Here is a 14,248-nt window from a genome sequence, read left to right as displayed (position 1 = left end):
AGGCCCTGCCAACTGTTGCAGCTTCGTAGCTCAACATCACAGCCTGGGAAAACCCTTGGACAATTTGACATTTTCCAACTGACAATGCCAGAACACCCAGAGCCTCCGAGTTGCCTACCAAGTAGAGATAATATACATTTCCAATTAGCCGCATTCATTCTAGTCATGTTCGCTTTTACCGCCTAACTATCTTTGTTTTGCTAAAAAGCTAGTCAGTCATTAATGAAATCCTGCCGTTTGGCTAATCCTGGGCACAATGAGGCTTTTCTCTCCCAAGCTATCCCCACCATAAAACTACAGTTACCCAAAGCTCACCAATGCCTTAAGATGCCTTGTCATTTCCTTTTCATTACATACCTGATCTAGCACAGTAGCGGTCAAAGGCAGCGCTTCATCACCAAAGGCAAGGGGTTGAATTACATCCATTTCCAGTTTGCTCATTCTTACCATTTCACCAGCTCTCCCGCCCCCATTAAAAAGAGTATCTCCAATATGACTGGCCTTCATCATAGTACTATTTCATTTGTTTTACTCGCTCTGCAGCCCTCACGTAACTGTCTCACACAGATAAGGACTGGAATATATGTCAATTTTGGATCCTTTCTGTTTCCCATTCTTCCTTTCAGTTTCCTCGTCTTTTTTTAAGGGGGGGGAATCAAGACTTTATTATGAAGTTGAAATAATAACCCAATAAGGAATGTGAAATAAAATAAGGGGGGGGGGGGAATTGTGCCAAGGAGAAAAAACAGGGTTCACAGCCATTACCTCATAAAATAAAATACATTTTCAAGAGACTACACATTACGGAAAGAATACAGAAAAAATATTATGAATACTAAATAAATCCATTTTTTTGTCAGGGCTTGCCATCCCCATGATTGGCCTGTCACTTATGTGGCCTGTCACTTATCTGTCACAAATGGCCCCTGAACAGAGGCAAAATCCATAGGTTTAGTTGCACTCCAAGATACCCTTAATTTATAAGTCAGTTCCTCAGAAATGGGAACAAACATTACATTACTGAACCAAATATGAAAAGTTAAGCTTGAGGAGCTGCTGTTAATAGAAAAATTATAAGTGGTTTACATATTAAGTCCATAGTTGACCCATTGGAAATTGATCAAAGACACAGCTTGGAATGGGCAAATCTGCTCATTATGGCTTCTCTCAGTTTCTCAACCCCCACTCCCAATCTTAAATTCAGTTCTCCACAGTTCTACTTCAGTTGGTGATCTCCCCATGAAAATTATTCAGCATTTTAGGTCCTCCTAATGTACACAATTTTTTGAACATGACAATGCCTCATGTGCACGTTTTCACAAAGCCATTTCTTCTGCTATAATACATTTTTTTCTATGTTGTCTTCACTGATGCACACATGTTATTTTGGCTGGAGAAAGGCACTGCAAATTTTGGAGATGTGCAAATTTCAAAAGACGGGTGTGTTTCATTTTGCGTGTTGTTTCTGAAAGTGCAAATGAGCTAAGTTTGCCCTTACATGAGAACTGAATCAAATTTCTCCCCCATCCCTAATCCTTTGCTGATTTAGCCACCTCACAAGAAGCCAACAAATTAGATTTGTGAGTTGCCTTCGATTCCTTTTATAAGTAAGGCAGGATATGCATTTTAAAAATAAGTAAGTACCTGTAGAAATATGGTATCTTAGAGTTGCAACGGCAACAAAACACATTTAGCAATCTTTGGCATGTGAACAACCAAGGTGCAAATCTGTGGGTCTAAGTGAGGGTTTGGTTTGAGTATTTTATCACAAGGATGTTCTCCTTCCATTATATCAAACTCAAGCAGGTTGGAGGACTGCAAGTCAGTGGTGGGTGACATTCTTTGCACGCATGAGGTCCCAAGTTCAATCCCTGGTGCTTCCAGGTAGGGCCTGGAGAAGACCTCCACCTGAAACCATGGACAGCCACCACGATTCAATGTCAATGATATGACTTGGTATATGGCAAATTCTTATGTTCCTGTGACCACACACATTCCCACCTGGTAGATATCTGTGGGCTGCCTCAAAATATTGACAGCCCCAAAATAAATCCCTTTTTAAATAAGGGACAGTCATAGTATCTTCTTTTTTCTTTCTTTTTTTAATAAATATTTATTACACATTTTTACACAGCAATTTCCCACATTACAATTTATGCACGTACACTACACGGAAAAAAGAAAAATACAACGAAAAATAGAGAAGAGGATAAAAAGAAAAAAGGAAATAAAGAATAAAGATAAGAAAGATAAAACAAACTTCCGATTGTTCTCAAAAAAATGAATCTCATTTGTTATTTTTTACACAGTGTCATGTTATTGTACTTTGTTTCCTTAATTTCCTTCAGAGAAAAATTATTTAGTTTATTATCTATACATTACAAGAATCATTCAAGGTCTGCCAAGAGATTTTTTGCTATCATAGTAGTTTTTCATAAATTCTTTCAATACTATCCATTCTTTATTCACCCTCTGCATTGAGTACCCTCTAACTCTCCCCGTCATTATTGCCAATTTGATGTATTCTGTCATTTTTACCTGCCATTCTGACTTTGTAGGTGTGATTTCACTCTTCCAATTCATTGTGACCAGAATCAGTCATAGTATCTATGGGGGTTTGTGGGAGGGGCTTTGCCATTCACCCACACCTTGACCTACCCACTTCACCCAAGCACCAGCACTGCAATTCCTGTTTCTCTCCCTCCCACATCTGGGCCTAAGCACCTCGTTGCAACCTCCAGCCCCACACCATCCCAACTCTCTCGCCCAAAATGCTTTCACACCCAAAATATGCACAACATAGCCCCAACCACAGGTTAGCTCAGTCGGTAGAGCATGAGACTTTTAATCTCGGGGTCGTGGGTTTGAGCCCCATGTTCGGCATGTTGGGCAGGGGGTTCAACTGGATGAGCCTTGTGGTCCCAACTCTACGGTTCTGTGATTCTATGAATCCTGCCTGCCAAAATGCCCACATCTCCTCTTCTGCGGTTATCCAATTGCCTTCTCTGCTGGTCACAAGTTATTCCCCCACCATCTTTAGCATCGCCTGCTTACCTAATGCTTTTAACTGGTGGGGACTGAACATGGGACCTTCTCATGTGTGTCCTCTGCCACTAAGATACTATGCTCATTCCTCCTCTGGGTGTCAGAAGACATGTGTCCCAGCAAAGTTGACTAGGAAGAGGGTTCCGTCGGCAGAGTTTGCTTCAGTTCCTCTTGCACTTAGCACTGCACAAAACCATCCACCACCCTCTTCAGGACAGTCTCATTGTTCCAGGAGAAGCTTGGTCTTTTTGAAAAGCATGAGGTTTGCAAATCCCAGAGCCTGAGCTTGTTGAGATCATATCCAGGAATTCCCGGTGCTGTCAGGATGACAGAGAGTCTCTAAAGGTAAAATGCGCCGCTTTCAAAGAATGAGAGAGATAACATAAATCAGCCTCCCCACAGTTAGGTAATTTTAGACTCAACGGCTTCATGTCCTTGACTTCCTAAAATAGTAAGCTGTATTACTTTACATAAAAATGTGCTGTACCTGCCCTGCTGTATTTGGGGACCTCCTGAGGCCCTGGACATGTGCCCCAATGTTCTGCCCTGATCCCACCACTGCCTTCACCAACCTGATGCCCTCAAGAAGTTTTGTACTACAGCCCCCACCATCCCCTAGCAGGACAACTATGCTGGATCTGCCTGATGGACATTGTCATTCCCAATACAGTGGTATCTCTGGTTGAGAATGGGATCCGTTCTGGAGGCCCGTTCGCAACATGAAAAGAGCACAACCCGCAGTGGCGCGTCTGCGCATGCGCGGGTTGAGATTTGCCGCTTCTGCGCATGCGCGTGACATCATTTTGTGCTTCTGCGCATGTGCGAGTGGCAAAACCCGGAAGTAACCCTTTCCGGTACTTCCAGGTTGCCACGGGACGTAACCTGAAAGAACGTAACATGAAGCGGATGTAACATGAGGTATGACTGTATTTGAAAGGCACCAGGTAGGCAAAGGTTAAGGCAGATGATCCTCAATTCCCCTCTTCCTAGTTCAGACACAAATGAGTTTGGCTGTGTAAGCACACACATACACACACAAACACACAAGAAAATACATGAAACCAGCTTGCTTTCCACTGTTCCAGAGGGCAGGACCCAAACCAACAGATTCAAATGACAAGAAAGGCAATTTCATCGAAACACTAGGAAGAACTTTCTGATGGAGCTGTTTGACAGTGGAACAGGCTCCCTCGGAAGATGGTGGACTCTCCTTCCTTGGAGGTTTTTAAGCAGAGGTTGGCCAGTCATCCACCAGGGATCCGTTAGCTGTGCTTCCTTCATAGCAGGAAGTTGGACTAGATGGCTCTTGGTGGTCCCTTCTATGAAAATAAACTATCAAGCCCCCCCCCCCCCATGCATCAGTCATGCAACAGCCATCCATTCCGGCTACGCCATTGCGGCATTGAACACGTACCCCTCCCTCATTTGTACCCATAGTCATTTGTCCTTGGGGGGGGGTGGACAGAAAAAGAAAAATAACATCTCTCCGTGCATTAACGTTTTAATTAATCCCTTTTAGTTATAAAATGTAACTTTACATTACCTAAAAAAAAGGGGGGAAATTACATGCAGGCTCTTAATCGTCTAATCCTTTCTCCAGACAAACTGGTTCTTTTTAAATCAACTGCCATTTTATCAGTCCAGTGGAGCAGAGATCCGGACTGAACTCCTCACAACAATGCATTCTTTTCACAAGAGGCTGGCTGGGCTAATATGACTCCACAAAAGGGCCGAGGAACTCCAAACACACCAGCTCTTTGGATTAAAAGCGTAATAATCCCATGCCGTTTTTTGTTCTGAACTGATAGAATGGTTGTCTAGGGAGTCACACTTGTTTGAACTTATCAAAGCAACAATATATCAAGGCAAGTCTTCGGACGACGGCGTTTCTTCTCTCGAGTCAATCTGGGTGTCTTTTAATTTTCTTTTCTCGTCTCAAAGTGTGCATTTCATATCACATTACCAAATAGCCAGGAAGTCAGCAAATTAACATGTCCAGCTAAATATCTGATTGCTTTAATGTGCGCTGCGGATTCCCCAGCACCACATCGGAAATGCACCCCCCTCCCCATTCCCAGGCTTAATGAAGGCAGCTTTGAAACTACACATTCCGACAGATACTTCTCCCCCTTGCCTTAAATTTTCACAGCTTTGTTACCCACCTCACCCCCACCGCTTAATGCATGACATAAGTATAAAGTTATAGATGCAAAATTCTGTGGCTGCACACATATCATTTTTGTGTCCATTTTCATTTCTCTCTCTCTCTCTCTCTCTCTCTCTCTCTCTCACACACACACACACACACACACACACACACACACATTCCTCCATTCACATTTCCACATGCAATGCCCTTATATACTTATATAAAAGGTAAAGGTAAAGGGACCCCTGACCATTAGATCCAGTCATGACTGACTCTGGGGTTGCGGCGCTCATCTCGCTTTATTGGCCGAGGGAGCCGGCGTACAGCTTCCGGGTCATGTGGCCAGCATGACTAAGCCGCTTCTGGCAAACCAGAGCATTGCACGGAAATGCCGTTTACCTTCCTGCTGGAGCGATACCTATTTATCTACTTGCACTTTGAGGTGCTTTCGAACTGCTAGGTTGACAGGAGCAGGGACTGAGCAATGGGAGCTCACCCTGTCATGCGGATTCAAACCGCCGAACTTCTGATCAGCAAGCCCTCGGCTCAGTGGTTTAACCCACAGCGCCACCCGCGTCCCTATATACTTTATAAGTATATACTTATATATACTTATACAAATACTCTTACGTATGTTGTCTGAATACCAGTTACTGAGAGTTACAGGATGGGAGAATTCCCTTGAACTCAGTCCCCCTTGCAGGTTTCCCCCGGTATCTGGTTGGGCACCCTGTGAGAATAGGATGCTGGACTAGATGGGCCATTGGCCTGATCCAACCCACTCTTCTTACACATTGGTCATGAATACCATTAATACAGCCTTTCCTGATCATGGGCACAACACTATAGGATAACTTTGCTGTCTGTGATCCCCAATGAAGCCTGAGTTTGTGCACTTATAAAAAAGAAAACTTTTTTTTTAAAAAAAAGTACTGTATTTATACCACACTTTTCTGTCTGTTATACTCAAAACAACCCTGTGAGGTAGGCTATCCTGAAAGGGAATCCAGTGAGCTTCATGGCCTAGGAGGTAGCCAATGTGGTGCCCTCCAGATGTAGCTGGACTACAACTCCCAGCAACCCCAGTCGGCATGACCAATAGTTATGGATAATGGGAGTTGTGGTCCAACAACATGCAGAGGGCACTATTGACTGCCCCTGCTCTAATAGCTATAAGATAAACTTTTGCTAATCTTCTCCTCTTCCTCCTTTAGATTTCGTATGCTTTCCCCACATCTGGTATTTTTAAGGTACCCATTTTTGTTGTTTCATTCTGTACTGTGATACTGCTTTTCCATTTTTTTTGTGTGTGGCCAGCAACAACAACAACAACAAAGAGCCCACCCTTCACCCTAAGGTCCCAGGGCTGAGCAACAGGAAGTGGGGACAGATATTTCTAAATTGGGGTTTGGTGTTTCAGCTATCTGTGAAAACATACTTGGATTGAAGTATACACAACACTGGTGGGGAGTGGAGTCGGGTGGGGGGGTGGAGAGGAAGAGGAGCAATGGAAGAGCTTTGGAAAAAAGAAGAGCAATGTTAGCTTGAGGACAACAATGCGCACACAAAGATGGCTCGCCCTTTGTCATCTTCCTAAGCTATCTCAGACACTTTCCCCTCTCCACCGGCAGCAACACGACATCATAGGGGAAAGTGCCATTACTTGAAAGGATTATTAGACCTTAAAGAATATGTGCTGAGACACACAGTGGGTGATATCAGCGGCCGCGGCTGTGTGATCTAAGGAATACTCAGAAATGCAAAGAGGGAGGGAGGGAGAAGAGGCTGTTCTCTGCGGCTCGGAATGTAAGTGGGGGAGGTGGGTGCTGCTCGGCACCAGCAGAGAATGCAGACATGTCTGGGTGGGCGCAAAGGTGCAGAGGCTCAGCATCAGACAGCCACATGCATCCATGCTGGCTCGGTTGAGGAGAGCCCCATAGCGAGGCAGGCGACGGAATGAAAATATAGATTAAGCTAGCAGCATGTTTAGTTCTGCCTTCTGGTATCTGTCTCATGCTGTTCCCGTCTTGCTGTCAGTAAGCATTAATACTCCCGTTCTTTTAATGAGGAATCCAGAGTGTTTCCAAACACAACATGCTGATGGGACTGAGAGCAGTTGTTCTGATGCGCCGCTCCACACTTCCCACTTGCTCTCAGTCCAAAGGGGAGCAGATTCCCCATCTGCCTCAACCCCCCTCCTCTTCTCTCCCACACCTTCCCCCAGTTGCGGATGCGAAAAGGCGCGCCAGGCAGTGTGTCACTCCAGGTGTAATAATCAACAGCTAGCGAGCGCCCGGGTGGGTGTTGCCTCCTACGGCAATCGCCGGCCTAACGAGCCTCGTCTCAGTTTGCCTGTTCTGGGAAGCGCAACAGTCAGGGTTACCAAAAAGGGAAACGAGGAGGAGCCCCACGTTGGGAAAATAATTATTTGGTAAAAGTGCAGGCACAAAGACTAGGGTGGGCAAATGGATCGTCCTTGTACTGTAAGGACTGGAGACTGGGGTTCAATCAGTAAATATGCCCATTTCAGTTTCTCTTGGTTTCTCTTTTTTTCCAGTTTTAAATTCAGCTTTCCGTATTTCCACACCAGTTTGCAATTTATTTATTTTTATGGAATCCTCATGGAAAGGCATCAGTATTTTTGTGCAAATTTCTCCAAAGGTATACTTTTTTTTGCTTTCCCTAATACAATGCATTTTGCATGTTATCTTCACTAATATATGCCCTTATAGGCATACCTTAACATATGCATTTTGTACATATGACTTGGCTGGAGAACTGCACTGCAAAATTCACAGAAGTGTGAATTTCACAGAATGCTAGAGTTGTATCGATCATGATATATTCACTAAAGGTATTGGGCCTTTCCATTCCACAATGGCCTGGTTGCAGGTTGGAATGGGGCTTTCCTCCTTCCAGGTGGTCTATTTTACTATGGCACTACATTCCCTTAAACTCAGTCGAAACAGTTATCCCACTGTACTTCAGTCGCCAGAGCCTCATTCCTATAAACTGGGTGGTACCAAGCCCATTCTGGACAGTAGGAGAGGTTGATATTTGAATATGAGAGGCTACATATTGCACTTCACTACCCCATTTCAGGCTGATGGCAGAAAGCAGTGTTAATATGGAGACCCTACCATACCAAAAGACTAAGGGGACAACTACCTATGCGATGGGTAGATGATCTAAAACTAACAGCAGGGCTTATTTGGGTGCAAGAAGCAAATGGAAAACAATGGGGAAAACTTAAGCAGTGCCTATCCAAAGATGCATGTGTGATGCTGCAAAAGAAGAAGAATTATATATTCAAGTGCATTAGAGAACTTCCCAGCTCCTTGTGACTAACATTTTTGTGCCTTTTTTCCTCTTTTGTTTTTTCTTGGGGGGGGGGGCGTGGTTGGGTTTTTTAACAGCTGTGTGCACTTCTAGGTTTACCCTGTGGCTGGCCAGCAACATCAATCCCCTGGATTGGTCAGACTTGGTACAAAATGGTCAAAGGCCTGGAAACGATGCCTTATGAGGAACGGCTAAGGGAGCTGGGCATGTTTAGCCTGGAGAAGAGGAGGTTAAGGGGTGATATGATAGCCATGTTTAAATATATAAAAGGATGCCACATAGAGGAGGGAGAAAGGTTGTTTTCTGCTGCTCCAGAGAAGCGGACACGGAGCAATGGATCCAAACTACAAGAAAGAAGATTCCACCTAAACATTAGGAAGAACTTCCTGACAGTAAGAGCTGTTTGACAGTGGAATTTGCTGCCAAGGAGTGTGGTGGAGTCTCTGTCTTTGGAGGTCTTTAAGCAGAGGCTTGACAACCATATGTCAGGAGTGCTCTGATGGTGTTTCCTGCTTGGCAGGGGGTTGGACTCAATGGCCCTTGTGGTCTCTTCCAACTCTATGATTCTATGATTAGGAGCTGGGGCTTCTCCCCTCACCTGATCAATAGATGCTGCGCTACGCTTCAGATCCATCTCAAGCCCCTTCCTTTGCCTCCAGCAACTGACCTCAGAGGCTGTGGATTGGAGTGTATGTATTGCAGGTCTGGATTAATGATCTTTGCCTTCAGGCTTGCCTGTTTCTAAGATGGCAAAATTGATTGCGGCATCAAACCAGCTTTGTGCTTTCTGAAGTTTTATTTAAGTCCAAGTTTTATCTCAGAGGCCTCTGCCTGTGGCCTCTTTCTTCTCAGGCCAGAGGAGGTGGGTGTCACACTTAGCTAGTTCCCAGCTCCTCCCAGGAAGCTGAAAGCAACCGGACTGCATCAAATTGCTCTTTTTCATAATGCTACATGGCTAGATTGCCCATGTGCCCTACTTTATAAAGGGTGGTCCTTTATTGGAAGAGCCATCAGAGGATAGACCTCTGACTGAAGGCATCCTTTATTTCAGTTGGTATTCCAGATAGTTACTGAACAACAACTCCCTCTCAGATCTAGAAAGCATGGCCAATAGTCAGGTGTGATGGGAGTTGTACTTCAGCAACATCTGGAGGGTCAAATTTTCCTCACACCTGCTTTATTTGAAGGGCTATCTGGTCCGAGTTCAGTTTTTAAAGATAAAGAATCCTAAGAAAGGAGAGCAGGAGAGGGCCTTGAAGTTGCCCACCTACTGTTAGCCCCCGGACAGTGGACTGAGCCACACACACAGCTCAACTGATCACATTTTCCCCAAATATAGTGAGATCTATTGTTTGGATATCTGTTCAGTTGCAGTAATCATTTATAAATGTGTATCTCTATACATATGAATTATATACTGCTGAGATATAGAGATGATATAGACATAGACATAGAGATAGAGATATAGATAGATATAAAATTGTGATGTTTTTAAGCGAATAAATTGGCACATGCAATTGTCTTCCTCCACCTTTTTTGGGAGATGCATCAATGGTCACCTTACCTAGCTCTGTCATGTACATATCACTGTCCCATTATAGAAGGAATCTTTGGTCCTGATGTTGCTGGACTTCCACTCACATCACCTCCAGGAATCGTGGCCAAGGGCAACATCTGGAAGGCCAAAAGTTGTTCACAACTTTATACAAAACTTTGAGGGTCCCTGTTTAGAAGGGTTGTCATTCTACGTGTTTTAATACTCATCTTAGGTTAAAAGGTAAAGGGACCCCTGACCATTAGGTCCAGTTGTGACCGAGTCTGGGGTTGCAGCGCTCATCTCGCTTTATTGGCTGAGGGAGCTGGCATACAGCTCATGTGGCCAGCATGACTAAGCCGCTTCTGGCGAACCAGAGCAGCACACGGAAACACCATTTACTTTCCCACCGGAGCAGTACCTATTTATCTACTTGCACTTTGACGTGCTTTCAAACTACTAGGTTGGCAGGAGCAGGGACCGAGCAACGGGAGCTCACCCCATTGCAGGGATTCAAACCGCCAACCTTCTGATCAGCAAGCCCTAGGCTCTGTGGTTTAGACCACAGCGCCACCCGCATCCCCACCTTAGGTTATCAGAATTTAAATCTAATGGCCAAACGACATACTTTTTTTCCATTTAACATGCATGTTTTGAAAAAAATCACATAGCAACTGAAAGGGGTGGAGCTAATAATTAGCAGGATTGTAGCAAGTGCAAGGTGGGGGTGGAGTGGTTAACCTTTTACTCCCTGGTTCTGCTCTAGGCAAAAAATAGTTCCTCCACAGCTTTTATTTGCATTGGAGAGGAATCATACAGGCAGTGATGGTCACCAACTTCAGAAGAGAATTAGACAAATTCATGGAGGGTAAGGCTATCAAGGGTCTGTAGTCACAATAGCTATATACTGGCTCCAGTGTGACACCAGGGAGGACATTTTTGAGAGCTTACAGGCACGAGGTACTTAAGAACAGGAAGCTATTGCCTGCGGTCTCTGGGTTTCAAGCTCTTGTTTGAGCCACATCCCAGCAGGATGGCAGTGTGAAATATTCACTTTTGTGCCAAGGCATTTTCTGTTTTGCTTGGTAGTTGATGAGAGAAGACTGAAGCTAAGCAGGTTTTAAAACACTGAGGGACAGGGGCCTTCCTTTCGTAAGCCTGAGAGGGCTCACCTGATACCAATTCAAGCAGTGTGTTCAAATGTGCGCAAGCTCTTGTTTCTCCAAATCAAGCTACGTGCTTATCTTAACAAGCCTGTTCTCACCATCTTTCCCCCAAGTGCTGTGTGATATATTCACAACAAAACCCAAGGCAAGGTAAAGCTGGCTGGCTTTCCTGGTTTTTGAGTGAGTGTGTGTGTGTGTGTGTGTGTGTGTGTGTGTGTGTACGCACGCACACATGAACTAGAGGGTAGGTTCATTACAACCTCAAAATTCAGAACAGCTTCCCTGAAAAGATCAAGGCACTCTCTGAGCCCACAGGGGCTGGTTTCCATTTTCTCGCTGAGAAGTTTTACATTCTTTCGACATGAAATCAGGTGAAACTTGGGTGGTTTATGTGGCTTTTCATTCCGAGGTCCCCCCTCAAATCTGCCCCGCTGTAGCTGAACACCTCTGCCCCACTGGTTGTGTTCAAGATTAAAGTACCATCTCAGTGCACAAAGGCAGCTGGTCTGGATCAGCGGAGCAATGTAGAGTTACTAAATAGTGTCGGATGGTAAAATGAAAGGTATGAAGTGGAACCCAGTGGCCAATATCCACAGGCAGGGAAAGGAAGGCACAGCAAGAGAATAATTTCAGAGTTTGGGAGGTGAGGGAGGCACAGGTCCTACACTAGATTTAAGGGCCTCCTCTTGGATACAGTCAATATTAACATCACAAAAAGTGGTATATTCAGAGCGTTTCTTCTGGTTACTTTTATATTTCATAACAACGATATGATTTGGACAGAGATGGATGTCACAATTAGAGCAAGAGTGCTAGAGGCATCGAGTGCACACTCATCAAGCACTAAATAGTCTGTTAGAGTGTAGGGGGCACATTTATTTTTATTTTATTTTTTAATGAAATCCTCTGTCTATCTAGAGAGAAGCATGAAGTCTGCATATCTATATGACCCAGATCTCCTTAGTGAGTGAAGATCCTGTAAATGTATTAGAATCTATTCAACCTGAACTTCAATTTACAATATGAACAGATGCAAAACTTAGCAAGTGTCTAGACCTCAGGCTTGTGGGGAAAACCATATGGCTAGTTCCTGCGAAATGTTTAGGACTGGTTCCCACATTGGGGAAATGCTCTTTTACACATAATTGAAAATGGACCTGAGAGTCCACCAAACACTCTCCACCAAGCACTTTCCATTGGTTTCAGAATCATAGAGGAAGGCAGTTATTTTTCCCCAAGCCATTTCCTCTAATATAATTCATTTTAAACAAATTATTTCAAAAATCTATGCATTTTTGTACTCACTTTCCCCTAATATGCACATTTTGGGGATAGACAACTGCATCGCAACAACTGGAGAAGTGTGACCTTTGAAGGATAGTGACATTTTGATTCATTGGCTTGAGAACAGTGAGTTAGGTAGGTTCAAGTTGAAACATTAACTCAACAAATTTCTCCCCCACCCACCCTGTGCAGGAGTAGACTACGGGGGATCTTCTGTTGCTGATTTTTCATTTTTAGCTGAAGCAAACCCTAGGGTTTGGGCTCTCTGCCAACGAATCCTAATTGCTTCCTGCAAATGGGAAAACAATACCCTTGCACTGTGTTGATTTCATAACACAGGATTCACAAATCAAACTTGAGCTGCAGACAGACATCTGTGTGTCTTTGCAGGGAAGGCTGAGATATAGAATGAAGTCCTGAAAGCCTATGGTATATATATACAGATAAAACATTTGAAAAATTCAGCAGAATTCACAACCAGGGAGATTTCGAGAGCAGAAGCTGGCAAAGTTCTCCTGAGCTCATCACAGCTCACATCAAAGGAAAAGCAGAAGTGGGGCAGCAAGGGCTCAGCTTTGGGGCCCAGGGGCCCCACAGCCTAGTGGGATGAGCACTTGATAGTGGCATATAATGTGGACAGTGGCAAGCACGACAGTTTCTCCCTACTGAATGGCACCCCATTGCTCCATTACAAAACTGGGAGCAGGGAAGATGTCCCTATGGAAGACCCACAGAGGAAGGGCTCACTTCCCCCTCTGTGCTTTCTCCCCAACATCTCTGTTTTCTTGTCCCATTCAATGTACACTCTCTGGGTTCTCCACAAAGGATTCCATCTCCCCGCCATACGCACTCTCATTTTTTTACACATGCACCATTCCTACCTCTAACAATCTAATGGAGTTAGCATCCACCTATCTCGGGAGACAATGGAGGACTGTGCCCTTGGGGGAGTTACAGCGCCTGCTGTGGCTGTAAAGAATGATACTGGAGAGACATTATTTGTTGCAGCTGGGGCAGATGAAGGCATCCAGATGGGCTGCTGCAAACATGACGTTTCTTCTCTCTGCGATCCTCCCGGTGGTCATTCCTCTTCTGGTCACAGCTGTGGATACACAATCAAACAGTCTGCCTCCATTGGATTGAATGGGTGGGAAACGCAACAGGGAAATTAAAGCCCAGCTCAGTTTGGCTCAAGGGGTGTGGTCTCATTGTTTCCGAAAGAATCTCAGGTTTTTCAAGTCAGTCCAAAATGAGTTATGTAAAACTCATCCAATTCTTATTTTGAATTGCCATTTTAATTAATTAATTCATTAATTAATTACTGTTGCCTTTAATCACAATGTGACATACAGAAATTAAGCCACTGAAGGTTTTCTTGGCAGGGAGATGAAGGGATGGAGACAGCTTTGCCACCTTAGCATATATGTGCCGAGTGGCTATTACGTGCCCAAGAACAAAATGGAAGGCAGTGATTCTACTTGGATGTGCCAACTTTAAAATTATTCATTTTGAAGTCCCCCTCTATTTTTGCATTCACACAATAGCACTTCACGTGGAAAGGTGCTTTCACCCTAGATCATCTCAGGAGGTGGTCTACACTAGAATGAAAACAGTTTACAAGGCTTTAAAGGCGGGCTTTAAATCAACAGCAGGTGTCAATGCTCATTGGTTTTATAACCTATTAAACGGCTTATAGTGTTGTATAGGCTGGTGAGCTGCACGGTAGAAACC

The 14,248-nt window shown here is 44.3% G+C and overlaps 1 non-coding gene across 1 annotated transcript; it reads left to right on the top strand.

Moving 5' to 3' along the window:
- The first annotated feature begins 2,802 nt into the window (after positions 1-2,802).
- On the top strand, positions 2,803-2,883 carry TRNAK-UUU (transfer RNA lysine (anticodon UUU)). Its single transcript has one exon. It is a non-coding gene; the product is annotated as a tRNA-Lys (tRNA).
- Positions 2,884-14,248: the final 11,365 nt, after the last annotated feature.

Source organism: Podarcis muralis, chromosome 15 (assembly GCF_964188315.1).
Source record: "Podarcis muralis chromosome 15, rPodMur119.hap1.1, whole genome shotgun sequence".
Taxonomy (NCBI): domain Eukaryota; kingdom Metazoa; phylum Chordata; class Lepidosauria; order Squamata; family Lacertidae; genus Podarcis; species Podarcis muralis.
The sequence above is the reverse complement of the archived record's forward strand: the minus strand, read 5'-3'. Positions and strand labels throughout refer to the sequence as shown.